The 13131-nt window shown below is 38.4% G+C and overlaps 1 protein-coding gene across 12 annotated transcripts in view; it reads right to left on the bottom strand.

The window, feature by feature from the left end:
* The window catches only part of QKI (QKI, KH domain containing RNA binding), a 317720-nt gene that overhangs the window by 138216 nt on the left and 166373 nt on the right, over nucleotides 1-13131 (bottom strand). The window lies entirely within an intron of this gene.

Genomic DNA, 13131 nt, shown 5'->3' with positions numbered 1-13131 from the left:
TCACTTAAAATCTATCTTTTGTAGTTAATAAACTTGTTTTTGATTGGTCTAAAGCCCATGTGTGGATTCATAATGGGGGGGGGGGAGGGGAAGCATCTCTCTCTCCACATCGAGGGAGAAGGTGAATTTCATGAGCTTACGCTGAACAATTCTCTGTGCAGTGCAAGACGGTACAATTTTGGGTCTATCCTCTAGAGGGAGGCGTGCACTTGAGTACTGGGCAATTCCTTAGCTGAGTCTTCCCATGCAGAACTCATCTCAGCCTCTGTGTGTGCGCGTGCGCGCGTGTGCGTGTAAAGCTGCAGGTGGGCGCGTCCATACCGGCATGTGTGCTGGTAAAGTACAGTCTGAAGCCTGAGGGAGGGCTTGGCTGGCTTGCCTCAGCAATACAGTGTGAAGGGAGCCCAAGCTGGTGAGTCAGGCAGGCTCAGTGGCACCCCAGTTCCAAGTGGCACCCCAGGGGGAACATGTCACAAGATGATCAAGCAAAGCTATGGTCCTGGCTCCCAATACCTGGCAACATAAATTTAAAAAGTGCTCTATCAAAATCTGAACAACTCAGCTTAACCTGGGAGCCCAGCATAGGTAGAGACCTGCTTTACCCCTGAAAGATTCTCTTTAGCCTGGAAGCTCAGTCCAGCCTAACGCTTGTTCTAACTTTTTACTACTACTACTTGTTTTTATTGTTAAGCTTTAACTGCGCTTTTTTACTATAACTGAGATCTAAGTTGTTAAGGAGTTACTTTAGGAATTTCTGTAATGTAAGTTATTACAGTTCCTACGAGACTTTGAAATTTAAGAAGTGTAATTTTTCCTTCTAAAATGATCCTGATCTTTCCCTTCCAAAGTATGTGTCTGACTCACCATTAATGTGTTAGACAACTATGTGATAGTGCCTGGGAGCCCAAATCTGCTAACCCACATTTTGCTGCTACTAGACAAATAGCACATAAGCATTTGCATTTTAAGTGTAATGTGATCAATATTCTCAATCCTGAGCACTTGTGTTCTCCAGTACTTTATAGCTTATGTTAAATGCAGTTACCCAGATATCAGTTGGACATTCTGTGAATTTGCATGACCAGCCATTTCTCTTACTATCTCTTTGTGGGAAGATAAAAGCATGGGAACACATTACTCATTTACAGGAGACAAAAAATATATTCGGCAACAAGCAGCTAGCAAATACAACTGGTGTGCACTCACAGTTAATGCAAACACAAAAATAACCAAAAAAGGTTTCAGCTCAAAATAAATTTGATATTTTATATATATATATATAAAATAAAAGAATGAAACTGTTGCAAAATTAAAGACATCAAGATTTTTAGGAAAGCTGCAATTAAGAAATAAATTAGTAAAATTTTAACATCTTATTTACAAGTTAACTTTTTAAAGGTGAATTACAAGCAAAACTAAAAATTAAGTTAAGCAAAATTTCTAACTAACCTCTTTACAACTCATCCTCCTGTCAGATCCTTTGGGTACTTCCAAGCTTGGTGAAGATATTTCAGGTCATTCAAATGACACCACTACTACCACCTGATTGCATTGCTTGCAATGTAGCTTCCATTATGTCCCTTTTTGATGAATGTTCAGAGTAACCAAGGGGATTTCACACACAAAAAAGCTGGGGTGTCGGAAGAGTTAAATGTAAGTCAAAATTTAAGAGGGCATAACTTTAACTCAAAAGTTAACTTAAACATCTCACCTTTAAAGATGAATGATTGTTTCAAAATACTCCATAAATGCTGATACCTCAAAGCAATACCAACTACAGTCCCAGTCACATATGGTTGTTTTACTCTGTAGACAGATATTAAAATAAATACCAAAGTTATTCTCACCAAAAAATTTCCAAGACTGCTTTCTCTGCCAAAGAAGAAACACTGTGTACCTCAAATTACTCTGTATTCTACCACCAATTAGCCTTTATTTCTTAGAAGTGTCTGGTACTATATGTAATTTGCCAATTTAATTAAAAAAAATCAAATTTAACCCTAATGAATTCTACCTGTAATCTCAGACAAGACTGTAGCTTTAAAAGTCAGCAATACTAACTCTCCACAGAGGGGCTCCAAAATAACCTAATTAGGCCAGTGAATAACAACCACCACCAGGTACTGGCAGGTGGACACATTTCTTTACACAGACACAACTATGTTGGTTGGTTCAACACTGATTTAGTATTTTTTTCTTCTATCCACATCTGACTGCCACATAGTTAAATTAAACCAATGGTTAGTCTGCCTACTGCACAGCATACACCCTCAAACAAAAATGCTCCAAATGGTCACAGATGACCAGTATGAAACTTTTTTAGGCAATACAAACCACCATTTCATCCTCCACAAAGCCAAAAGCCCACCAGTGCAATTGCCATGTTAGACAGCAACTATGGGCAATAGTCCCAAAGGCACCAATAGTTCTCCCACTATAGGGCCAAATACCTATTTAAGATGGGTATCACTTGCAGCAACACGTACACATGGAAATATATTAAGAGGATTACGGTCCAGTACAACACTAAATCCAGGGCAAGGAAGAGAACATGTCCATTCTTTTGAAACCTAGATCAAAGCCTCTGTCTACTTACCATCCCATGCTGTTCATGGATCTTATGAATAGCATGGCGGCTCCATGTCCCTATAGAAAGTGGCAGTGGGGAAGAGAAGAGGGGAACATTATCTCTGTGAACCAGGCAAAGCAGAAGGAAGAGAACACAGACCAAGAGATGCCCAAGACAACAGAAGGATTTCAAGAGCTGTTCACAGAGTTCTAGAATCCAGAAATGGTTACAACTGAGCTGATTCAATAGAAGATTAGGGTGTGAGGACATATTTTACTGCAATAAAAAACTGCAAGCCTTTGTATACATCAATGCAAGTTCATTTTGCAGGGGTATGAGGCTGACAGAAGTTCTGCAAGTATTAACCAAATGCCATCAACAGTGTTTAAAAGTGGAGGGTGTACCTAAAAGGGAGGGTAGAATAGTCCACCTCCCATGCATTCTGCCACTCCCCTCCACAGCACGTGGCAGCAGCTAATCCCAGCTATGGGCCATTCAGTTTGGTTCCTCCTCCTTCCTTTTGGCTACATGAGCTACTGTTCCTGGTTACGGTTAAAGTGTACACCTTGCTAGTTATGCATTGTGGCTACACTACTAGATAAGTGGAGGTGGGGAAAATAGTAACACAGAAGCTATCATTTACCAATTGTAAAGAAAATTTTATTGTAAGAAATTAAACAATGAGCACTGCGGCCAAAACACTTGGATTATACGCATCTGTCAGCTGACATGCCAGATCTAGGCACCTAATCAGGATGCTGCTCTTATCTACCTGCAATCACATTTCATTCTTCCTACGTAAAGGATGAAAAAACATCAGTGGCATATATAGATAGCAAATAGATATACCCAGGCCATGGAGGTTGGGCTTATATTTATTTTCACTGCCCATTCTACCCGCTGTCAGGAATCAAAAGACATGTAAAAAAAAATAATCTAACAAGAAACACCAATTAATTTTATATTCTCCAGTCCTCAAGAGTTATTTCTGCAAATTGTTTATGAAGCCACTGCTATAGCCTGCAACCAAGTTTGGGGCCAACCTTATTTCCCTCTTCCCAGAAAGAAGCTCACAGCCTCTACATTCACAGAGTTGGTATTCCAGTATCTTCTATGCGAATAACTAGCACAAATTTCCCAACCCTACCTTGAATAAGTAGCTTGTTAGTCCAGTTCAACTGAGCTTCGTAAACCTCCTACCTAATTCCCTTCAATTTCCACAATAATCTAACATTCCACATTCCTCTTAAGTTCATACCTACATTGTGTAAATTCTGTGTCTTCAAGATATCCAGTTTAACATGCAATTGAATTGTCTGTAAAACTACACTGGAATTCAAAACTGAATTTAAATAGTCACTCTTATTCCTAGCTAGCATTCCCAGTGATGGACAAGCTGCTACTACAGTAATTAACACTTATCTTTTGTATTTTTCATTGTAGTGATCAATACAGTACAATGGGCAGTGGAAGAGGTCAGAGAGCCAACAGGTATTACAGCAGTGGTAAAAGAAAACCAGAGATGACCTGCTGAGGGAGATGAAAAGAGACTAAATGCATGTTCCTGAGTGGAGGAAATGGGGACCAAGTACGAAAAAGGATAAGTGCAGGTAGAAGGTAAAATAATGTATACTGGACTATTTCCAAAAAGAACAGAGATATGAAACATGAGAGAAGAGTTATAAATAGAACATATAAATGAGCAGATAAGGGCTCAGGAAAGAACAGTATAACGGACTCAAAAACTGGCCACCTAGCAATACATCAGTATCACGTAGCACAATGGTATTTTTCAGACTGCCCCCCACTCTACAGTAGAGCTAGGCAACATTTTTCAGACAAATATTTTTGGTTGCTGGAACCTGCATTTTTGGCAAAGACACCATTTGCACATTCACATTTCTTTATCCTACCAAATGACTATGAACTACCGCTATAAATAACAATGAATAGTCATTTGGCCAGTGAAAGAGAATGACTCTTTAGTCTGGTAGTCAGGACACTTACCTAGAATGGAGAAACCCAAGTTCAAGTCCCTGCTCCAATGACTATTTATATACAGCAGAACAGTTGCAAGGAAGATTGAGTCTCCCATCGCTCAGGTGAGTGCCTTGACCACTGGGCTTATGGTTATAACAAAAGCACTACCACATTACCAAAATGTTTTGTTTCAACTTATAAATTTCTGACTTTTTGATTTGCTGGGGGAAAAAAATGTGTTTTCAGTTTGACTCAAAATGATTTTTTTTATTTTTCAAAATTGCCAGTAAACTGAAAAATCCCTTATTCATCAGTTCTACTCTCCAGTTCCTTCACATCCACTCACCCGGAAATCCAACCCTTCACATGAAAACTGGAACCCACAGAACATCCCTGACAACTGATTGCACCCACTAACTAGCCAAGAGAACCCCTCCAATTTTTCCAATCACCAATAACTACTGGGCTAGGTTTCTAGATGATTATATAACCTGTAATTGTTTCCTAATGGAATTAGCAAGAACTTGGATGTTCCTATCATTTCCCTTACATTTTTTAGAATAATTGAAGCCGTGCAAATCGACTATTTTCTGAAAATTCTACTTTCACCAGGCAGAAAATAATAATTCATTCCAGTTCTAAATTGAACTGTTAAGAGTAGACTATCAAGGAAGGCTGTCATAGGGCATCTGACTCACTATGAATTCATTTATAGTACTTGAATTACATTTGTCAACTACTTTTAGAAATAAAGCAATCAAGAAAATGTGACTCCACTGTTTCCCATGTGTTTTCAATAAATAGTTTGTCACCTATTAATAACCAGCTAAAGAAAATTTGCAAGTAAATTCTTAAAATCTTTTCAAAGATGTTAATGTAAAATGCCCCTAAACAGCTGCAAACTCAATTTATGCCACATAGGAAAGTTTTGTAAAATATTTTGCAGTAATATATTTTCTTATAAGGGAAAATGGATTTAATACAGTTAGCCTTAATAGAAATAGCGGAACAAGTTTTATTTGCTTTCTTCCATGCATATTGAACATAAGATAAGAACGGCCATACTGAGTCACCAATGGTCCATCCATGCCAGTATCCTGTCACCCAACAGTGGCCAGTGCCAGATACTTCAGAAGGAACTAACAGAACAGGGAAATTATCTAGTGATCCATCCTCTGACATAAAGGCCCAGCTTCTGGCAGTCAGAAGTTTAGGCACACTGAGTGTGGGGTTCCATCCCTGACTATTTTGGCTAATAGCTATTGATGGATCTATCCTGCACAAATATACCTAATTCTTCTCTGAACCTAGTTATAATTTTGGCTTTTACAACATCCCCTGACAACAAGCTTCAAAGGCTGACTGTGCACAAAAGTATTTCCTTACATTTGTTTTAAACCTGCTACCTACTAATTTCACTGGGTGACCCCTAGTTCTTGTGTTATGGGAAGGAGTAAATAACAGTTCCTTATTCACTTTCTCCACACCATTCATGATTACCCTTTATAGACCTCTATCATATTACCCTTTAGTTGTCTTTTTTCTAAATTGAGTGGTCCCAGTCTTTTTACTCTCTCTCCATATGGAAACTGTTCCATAACTCCTCTCATTTTTGTTGCCCTTCTCCTTTTTTAATAGGAATATATATCTTTTAAAAAGCTGTTGCTGCGCATTGAGCTGATGTTTTCAGACAATTATCCACAATGACTACAAAATCTTTTTCTACTGTGGTAACAGCTAACTTAGACCCCACCATTTTGTACATATAATTGGGATTATTTTTTCCAATGTGCATTACTTTGCATGTATCAACACTGAATTTCATCTGCCATTGTGTTACACTGAAATTGACAGAGCCAAAAGAGTACCCAGAAGTTACCTACTACAGGACAGGCCCAACAAAGAAAATAATAGAATGCCCCTAGCCAACACCTTCAGCCCCCAACTGAAACCTCTCCAAAGCATCATCAAGGATCTACAACCTATCTTGAAGGACGACCCATCACTCTCACAGATCTTGGGAGACAGGCCAGTCCTTGCTTACAGACAGCCCCCCAACCTGAAGCAAATACTCACCAGCAACCAAACACCACACAACAGAGCCACTAACCCAGGAACCTATCCTTGCAACAAAGCCCGTTGCCAATTGTGTCCACATATCTATTCAGGGGACACCATCATAAGGCCACACTATCAAAGGCTTCAGAGTAGCAGCCGTGTTAGTCTATACTCGCAAAAAGAAAAGGAGTACTTGTGGCACAGAACATAAAAAAATGGGTGTTTATCAGAGGCTTGTTCACCTGCACATCTACCAATGTGCTATATGCCATCATGTGCCAGCAATGCCCCTCTGCCATGTACATTGGTCAAACTGGACAGTCTCTACGTAAAAGAATAAATGGACACAAATCAGGCATCAAGAATTATAACATTCAAAAACCAGTTGGAGAACACTTCAATCTCTTTGGTCACTCAATTACAGCCCTAAACGTTGCAATTCTTCAACAAAAAACCTTCAAAAACAGACTCCAATGAGAGACTGCTGAATTGGAATTAATTTGCAAACTTGATACAATTAACTTAGGCTTGAATAGAGACTGGGAGTGGATGGGTCATTACAAAGTAAAACTATTCCCCCTCCCACCCCCTGCTGTTCCTCAAACGTTCTGGACCACCTTGATTATCACTACAAAAGGTCCCCCCCCCCCCGCCCCCACTCTCCTGCGGGTAATAGCTCACCTTACCTGATCACTCTTCTTACAGTGTGTATGGTAACACCCATTGTTCCATGTTCTCTGTGTATATAAATCTCCCCACTGTATTTTCCACTGTATGCATCCGATGAAGTGAGCTGTAGCTCACGAAAGCTTATTCTCAAATAAATTTGTTAGTCTCTAAGGTGCCACAAGTCCTCCTTTTCTTTTTGAGATCTCTAACTTTTCGCAATCAGCTTTGGACTAAATTATCTTGAGTAATTTAGGCTTCTCTGCAAACTTTGCCACCTCAATGCTCACCCTCTTCCAGATCATTTATGAGTATGTTGAACAGCACTGGTCTCAGTACAGATCCTTGGGGAACCTCGCTACTTACCTTTCTCCATTGTGACCATTTATTCCTACCCTGTGTTTCCTATCTTTTAACCAGTTACTTATCCATAAAAGAACTTTCCCTCCTACCCCATGACTGCTTGCTTTGCTTAACAGCCTTTGGTATGGGACCTTGTCAAAAGCTGTCTGAAAGTCCAAGTATACGATATCAACTGGATCACCCCTGTCCACATGCTTGTTACATTACACAGCTAGTCTCAAAGAATTCTAATAGATTGGTAAGGCATGATTTCCCTTTACATAAAGGAGTGGTGACTCTTTCCCAACATATCGTGTTCATCTATATGTCTGATAATTCTATTGTTTAGTATAGTTTCAATCAATTTGTCTGGTCCTGAAATTAAGTTTACCAGCCTGTAATTGCCAGGATTGCCTCTAGAGTTTTTTTTTTTTTTTTTTAAATCAGCATTGCATTAGTTACCCTCCAGTCATCTGGTACAGTGACTGATTTAAATGATTGGTTACATACCATAGTAGTTAGTTCTGAAATTTCATATTTGAATTCCCTCAGAACTCTTGAGTGAATACCATCTGCCACTGGTGACTTACTACTCTTACTGTTTGATTTATCACTTAGTTCCAAAACCCCCTCTACTTACACCTCAATCTGGGACAGTTCCTCAGATTTGTCAGCTAAAAGGAATGGCTCAGGTGTGGGGATCTGCCGTACCTGCAGTGAAGATGGATACAAAGAATTCATTTCGTTTCTCTGAAATGGCTTTGTCTTCTTTGTATGCTCCTTTTGCACCATCATCGTCCAGTTGCCCCACTGATTATCTGGCAGGCTTCTTGCTTCTGAAAACACTTTTTTTGGGGGGGGGTATGGGGGGGAACACTACTAGCTCTGTCTTTTGCTAGTTGCTCTTGAAATTCTTGTTTGGACTGCCTAGACTTTATACCTTTACACTTGACCTGATAGAGTTTATGCTCCTTTCTGTTTTCATCAGTAGGACCTGACTTCCAGGATAGTTTACATTTAAAGTATTAGTCATTACATGATTTTTAGATGCACGGTTTTTAAAAATTTACATGCATACATCAGGTGGATAAAAATCAATGATTTTTTAAAAAATAAATAGCTAGGGTTTTTTCCTCAAAAAGCATTTTATCAAAAAAATCCGATCTAAAGATAGTTTTAATTAAGATACATAGCTTAAAGATATCTCATCACAGAATAGGGATTATAAATTCTAATTCTATAGTATGAGACAATATATTCATGTAATGTTTAAGAAAAGTTTTGTAAATGAGTTCCAATAGTTCATGGAATAGGAACCCAATCTTATGGGATTCCAGGGGCTTCTGTATATACTATTTAGGTTAATCTTTCCATCTACCCAATGGGACTCAGTGCTCACCTCTAGAAGATGTATGTTGGTTCTCAAACTGAGGATTTGTGTCTCCAGAGATAACATGCTTGTTAACAGCAAACATTTTTTAAAATAAATAAATAATATATAGAGGTGAGAAATAACAGATCTCAACCCTATTGTCCCTCTGCAAATTTGTGTACACAGAGTCAATCCCTTACTGTTCTCTAAAAGTGCAAAGTTTCAAAAAGTTCAATGAATAGAAGATTGCTGGGGGGGATAGATCTAGACAAGGAGAAGAAGTCTGGAGATAAATGTGAGAAGGGAGTGACAAGTAGTAGAAACAAAAGTGAAACTGTTTGAGCAGCATATTCCAGAAGTCTTGAGCTCTTTCTGAGAGTAGCCTTCATTGATTTGAGATCTACCATACCATTCTCTCACTAAGAAAAATTATAATGGCAGCAGGCCTTAAAAGAGATGCAGTTTGGGAATAAGAACCATTCAACAAATATATGTTTGCTGATGTTTTAAAGAAAGTCACACCAGTGAACTGGTGGAAGTCACTTAAGCTCTTGGATTCAGAAACGGTTGAAGTGATAATCTCGCTTTTAGCAGCAGTCGCTTCTTCTGCCAGTGCAGAACGAACATTTTCTTCCTTTGGACTAATTCATTCCAAATTGAGAAATTGTTTGGGACCTGAAAAAGCAGGAAAGCTTGGTTTTCTTTTCCAGATTATGAACAAACAGGAAAATGAAGGTGAAGAGAACTGAGTTAGCTGCAGAAGCCAATATTTTAAGTTTCTTATGTTGACCTGGCTGACAGTCAATTTTGTTTCCCCCCAATATTTCATTTTACTATTTTAGTTAAAAACAATTTTAACAAAAACAAACCTGAATTCAAAAAATCATAGGTTTTTGTTAAAATATGATGTTTGCTGTTGAAGAAAAAAATCCAGAATACATAATGTTGTTGTTTTAGTTAAATAAAACAATTTAAAGGTCTGCCCGGTGATGTTCTCTTCCTAATACAGCATGGCAAGCAAATCTTCCAAATATTAATCATTAACCTGTTGAATTGGAGATCGTTCACCTCCCAATGACTTCATAAATATCTGCTTCAATTACCTTTGACAAATAAAATAACCAAACAATCATTCATTTTCTGAAATAGCTGTAAAACTAATCTGAAAAGTTTTCAAAATAAATCACTTGAAAAATGTCTAGTGTGTACCTACTAAAAATGAAACCTACATCTATCTCTGAGTTGTGAAGAATATGTATTAAGGTTATAACAACCAACAAGAATGCACTTTTATGTAGAAATTCATGATTAAATCAAGTCTTCCTGACTAGTGATTTAAATCATGATTGAAATCAAAATCCACCCTGCCATACATTACATGGAACTTAATCAGATAATTACATAAAAAATTGAGTTTATCTCATGATGAAGTAATCAACTTTTCAGAGTTTCAGTAATTAAAAAAACAAAAACAAAAAAACCAAACATTTTCCCCCATAAAAACACTCACATCTCTGAGGAATCAAATAACTCAAATTAACTCCCCAACAACCAGATACATCAATCATCAATTATTATGTACTAAAAATTACAGGAAGTTACTTCCAAAATTAATATAATCCAAGATATCAGAAGAATATAAACATTTAGCAACAATGAATTGCTCTTTAATTTTACTTTTACAAATTATAAAAGCACCAGAAACACTTGAAACTGTGGATGAATGGACTGAAAGTAGTGACTTAATCCCATGGAAAGTCCATCTGGATCTTCACAACTCATTTTTGAGTAAGCTCTACTGCTAGACTGACTTACATGACAAAAGGCCATGACTGACACCTCTAGTTCTACCCCTAAAGACTAGGTAGATGGAAAACCTGCAATATTGGCAGACCTGGGTAAAATGGGGATGATTTAATATATCATTGAAGTCTGCTTTTAGTTAAGCTATTTTGGTATTAAGTAACCCCTTAGTAAATCTATTTTGTAATTGCAATTCCTGATGTAATTCACCAAGTCGAAGAACATACCATCTTGCTCTAAAACACTGTAAAGATCATTCCCCTATTTTGAAAGTGATAAAATAGCAGATTAAAAAAAGTCAAACATCCCTTTATCTTTTAAATGACCAATAATTTAATCGCTTATTTTAAATGAATGGTGGTGTCATGTTTTTCTATCCATTCCTTTTCTTTATGCAAAAGAACTTTTCTATCAATCTCCACTGAAGCTGCCAAATCCCACCCTCATGAGTTATCCAGGATGGTAAACCTCTTGATCTTAAGTGCCTACAGCCCACAGCCAAATCCCGCATCAAGCACTAACAAGAACTATCATTCTACTTCAGTGAAAAGATCACCTACATTCAAAAAGGTTTCTCAAACAGCATGGATCCATTCTCTCTACACCAATCAACAGCCTGCCTGCATTCCTGGATCTGAATACATTCACTGCAAGAAATAGCGGACTCCCAAAAGGCATCTCAACATAACAGCTGTTAAACCACCTGTATTCTTTCCTGGATGGCAAAAGACCTATCAGCAACTGGTGCCATTCATTACCAAAACAGCCAACACTTCATTCAGGGAAGGGCTCTTCCATTCCTCTTTCAAACATGTTAGAGTCTGACAAACACTGAAAAACCTCACCTTGGATACGTTTCTAGCCAGCTACCAGCCAGTGTCAAACCATGCATTTGATACGAGAAGCCAGCCAAAGGCCAACTACAAACTCATCAAATTGAAGCAAGTATCCTTGACCAAACAAAACTGAGATTCAGGCCAAGGCATCAGACAGAATGGCACTGATGGATGATCTCCTACTGTGAATGAATAGTGGGCAAACATTCATTCTTATCCTCTTTGCCTTCGGTAGCATTCAACACCTTCAACCATGATATATTACTCACCCACCTGAGAGCTGTCAAGGATCCAAGGGAAAACCACCAAAATAGTACAAGTTCTTACTGGAGGGACACATCCACCAGTGGTGATGGGAAACTGCACATCCACCACAGATTCCTCACTTGCAGAGTCCCATAAGAACCAATACTTTCTCTTGCCTAATTCAACATCTAAATGCAGCCTACTAAATGAACTGATCAGACAACATGCAGCTCTTCAGCACATATGACCGCACCACTGTGATCATGATAGCCTTCTGTTTGGACAAAAACAGCTAGTTGAAGCTGAATCTGAGCAAGTCAGAGGTTATGTTGGTGACCAAAGGAAAGCACTTTGAAGAATCTGTACCTATCGTGTCATCTCCTTTGGTTTACAGTATATACCCACAACTGGTCAAGCAAGTCTGTAGCTTTAGAAGTACACATGGATTCCTTCTTGACACTAAGTTCATATATAGTACAACCACAAGAAACACTTTCTACCATCTCTGGCTGGCTAGGAGACTCTATCCCATCCTGGTAGATAACCCAGCTTCAGTTATACACGCTGTCAGCACCACAACAATGCTATATATCTGGGTGTGAAGCCATTTATCAGCGAGTACTTAGAAAACATCAGTTATTACAGAATACTGCAGCATGTCTCCTCCACAACATGGGCTACTGCAAGCACATCATGCCTGTCTTCCACACTCTACCTTAGAATATCAAGTTGCCTTACCATACAATATCAAGTGAAGTTCATTCTCTAGGTGCTTATATATTATGTATACAATGGCCTGTGCACTCAGGATATCTAAAAGATCACAAAGCTCCAGGATGAAAACTAGGCTGACAATTCCACTTCTCAGGCACAATGGAACTTTCTACCATACGGGTAAAGTTTATTGGTGCAGGAGACCACGTGCTGGGCTGAGACTGAAGAACGAAGTCCAATAGAAACGAAGGATCACCACAAACCTCACTTCATCTAACAAATACACAGCAGTGTGTACATTTTAAAAATACTACCAAAACAACACATTACACGGCACATGCAGTTTTCTCCCTGGGGAAAGGAAAAGAAAGAACAAACCACACAACAGATATTAGTCATTACCTTGCACTACTGGAAGGCATTAAAATACTATCGTGATGAGGGCAGGATAAGAACCTATATAGAATAGTAAAATTGACATATATAAAACAAAATACAGAAAGAAACAGAGTCAAGGCTAATGTGTTTATGATTTTATATCAGAT

Source organism: Caretta caretta, chromosome 3 (assembly GCF_965140235.1).
Source record: "Caretta caretta isolate rCarCar2 chromosome 3, rCarCar1.hap1, whole genome shotgun sequence".
Lineage (NCBI taxonomy): Eukaryota > Metazoa > Chordata > Testudines > Cheloniidae > Caretta > Caretta caretta.
The sequence above is the reverse complement of the archived record's forward strand: the minus strand, read 5'-3'. Positions and strand labels throughout refer to the sequence as shown.